Source organism: Lygodium microphyllum, chromosome 10, assembly GCF_053477565.2.
Source record: "Lygodium microphyllum isolate KBCC chromosome 10, Lygodium_microphyllum_v1.1.10, whole genome shotgun sequence".
Lineage (NCBI taxonomy): Eukaryota > Viridiplantae > Streptophyta > Polypodiopsida > Schizaeales > Lygodiaceae > Lygodium > Lygodium microphyllum.
Window position 1 is genome coordinate 154,580,254 of NC_141144.1, and position 3,167 is coordinate 154,583,420.

Sequence of the window (3,167 nt, forward strand, 5' to 3'; positions counted from 1 at the left end):
TCAAACACTGAAATAGTTGTTTACTCATATAGGTATTCCAAACATTATTAAGTCACAAAGTGAAGAAGAAATGTTGGTTGTTGATGGGGTTGGTAATTTTAATGTGGAATGGCACATGAGCACTGACTTGAAAACTATCAAATGTATGCTTGGAATATGTAATGGAAAAATACAAAATATCCTTGTATTTATTGTATGGAAAAGGTTGGGTCTAAAGACTGGAGCAACTTGAGCCCCCTGTAAGAAGAGCCCCAAGTAGAGACTCTATAGATATAAGTTTTAAAAACAATAAGGAAGATATATAGGATCCAATTCTTTCAATTCCTCTTGCAAATGTTCACATATCTACTTTGCATGCAGAGATTAGAATTATTGATAAACTTCCCAGGTTGCATCTCAATTATGCATACTCAATTGAGCCTTTGTCTTTATCAGATGAGTGTATTGGAAAATGTGAGGCATTACTCTCCAAAATAGGTTTTCATGGAGGTCAAGTTCACTTAATAAAAGATCCAATACTTTCAAGGAAAAGATAAGATGTCTTGGATAATGTCTCAATGGGAGGCTCGAAAGCTATACGTTTTTTAGGTAATCATAGAGGAAAATAGGTGAGCATTACTTGGGAGCATTGGAGAGAGTTGTGTGGGATAGCGACAAACATTGCAAGCACACCACGACTTGCATTTCTAAGGATAGAGGTTTGGAGACACCTCGATGTCTTCCTAAAGCTCCTCAAGCAACAAATGAAAACCTACACGTCCTTCAAATGTTCAATTACAAATCTTGTTCAAGCATTAATGGGGAGAAAAAGATATCACATTTTATTTGGTAAAAGAGAATATTTAATCCAAGCTTTCTTCGATAAAATTTCCATTGGCATAAAATGACCGTTACTCTTATAAATTTGCAGCATATCCTTCATATCCATGGGTCTTACTTTGTGGAGGAGTAAGGCCCCCTAGCAACTTATAGTGGCCAAGGCATGGAAAAATCTCACTATCAAGCACGTACAAGTTTTTTTCGAAACACAAGACATGGAGGAGGAGTTACAAAAAGCAATGCACTTAAGGAGCTATTCAATTGGTTTTTTCCATGATAGCTTCAAAGAATGAATACTTCAAATTGAGAATTCATAGTATTTTTCAAGAATATTTCCTCTATAACACAGAAATTTTCTTCTCTTGTAGCCAACTATTGATTTTATATCAGTTCAGTTTCTTGCCGAAGCATAAGGTGAGAGGGAAAAAATTATCCTGCTCTGGAAGCAGAGAAACCAAGAGCATAACCAAAAATCCTAATTGTCGCAATCTTCTCCAAAAACATCACCTTGTGTGCATTGTATTATAATCCAAAGAAACCAAGCAGCCTTATAAGTGCCTTGATACATAGTATAGGTCATGTTGCTTCCTTTGAGAAGATGTTATGAAATACTAAGAAAACATACGGATCAATCCTTGCTAAGTAATGGCCAAGTGCAACATCTTTCAATGAACTAATACCAACTCCTGTCCCTTTACCCCATCCCAAGAAGTTATCGAAATATTCAATCTTCAACTGTAAAAAAATATAAATTTCAAATGAATGTTGAAATCAAACATATTAATGTATATCTTACAGAATTCAAGATAATAGTACCAATTGATTTTCATCATTCTCTAGCTTAGTTGGATTCCATATGTTAATTGATGATTGTGCCTCATTGGTATCTTCCAACTCTTTTACAATATTGCAACTCTTCTCTTCCAAAATTGGAAATTCCAAGTCGGTCTTGAAGGCCGTGGAACTCCTCTTTAATAATCCCATACTCTTTCTCAGCATTCTTTACCTTACAAAAACAAAGAGAAAGGGCATCCCCTGCTTCAATAAACTTGTCGTTCGTAATTTCATTGTCAAGTTTAAGTATATTATGGTTACATTGTTGAACAACAGTTAAATAGTTTTACTATTTCAAATGACATTCTGACATGCAATCTCACAATTGAGAAAATCAAAATTCACACTAAACTTCATCTTCGCATCACAGGCGTTTCACTTTCTACATCATTGCTTATCTCACTACGCTCATATATGAACCCACGAAGGATCAGAATAGAGGAAATAAGACAACATAGGTTGAAAAACTGCATTTGCATCTTTCATTCAAAAAGTCTGCCATAGTTACATAATGATCTACGAACAAAAGTGAATCCGAGGCATGCTATGAAAAGCTACGACCTTCCATTTTCAATATTCCAAAAATCATCAAAATTGACAAAAATCCAAAATAGGCAAAATACCATACATATTATTAAAATGACTTCTTCTAAGGTCTTTTAGGGTGGTCTAGCCTAAACACCTGGCACAACTCGGTGGCTTGAGCCAATAGCTGACCTCGGATCCACAGTCCCTTGATCCGTGCTGCCCCTTTCTTCATCTACAACCTGTGATGACTCCTTTGCTGCATCTTCAATTCCGCCTTCCACTGCTTGACATCCGACTAAATCAGCCTCTTCTTCCTTTTCTTTAATCTGCACTACCAAGTTCTCAGCATCCTCCTTATCCTACACATTATCATCCACAATCTATTTATCAAAAGCCTCTAAAGACATCTGCATCTTAGCTTCTTGCCTTGCTACTTCTAGCTGCATTTCCAAATCCACAATCTTTGCCTTCATCTATGCATTCTCTGTCCGAAGTGAATGTTCTCTTGTGGCCTCAAACCAGGCTTTGAACTTATCAACAAGTGTTTCCAGATGCTCTTGAAACAATTCAACTGTCTGGCCCTAGAGCTCCTTAATGTATTCAAACACCTCTGACTTCAATGAATCTGCATCCGCATCAGCCAACAATACCCCGCTTACACCTTGTCCAACCAAGGTAACTTTCTCCAACTCCACCAAAGGCGTAAGTGGATTCATCAGGAAGTGGCTATCCGAAATGAGTTGAAAAATCTTATCCTCCACGTCTTGAAACTGCTTCTCTATGGCCATCTTCAAACCATCTGCCCAACTTCTGAAATCATGCGCTACTGTAAGCAATTCTGCATAGCAACTTTGACTCTCTGCTTCCACACAAACTAAGGCCTCCTGACAAGCTTTTCCATCATCCATCAACACCTACACTTTATCCTGCAACCTCTTAATCTCTCTTTCCATCATGTCTCATCCCCCTTTTGTTTCTCCAAAGTC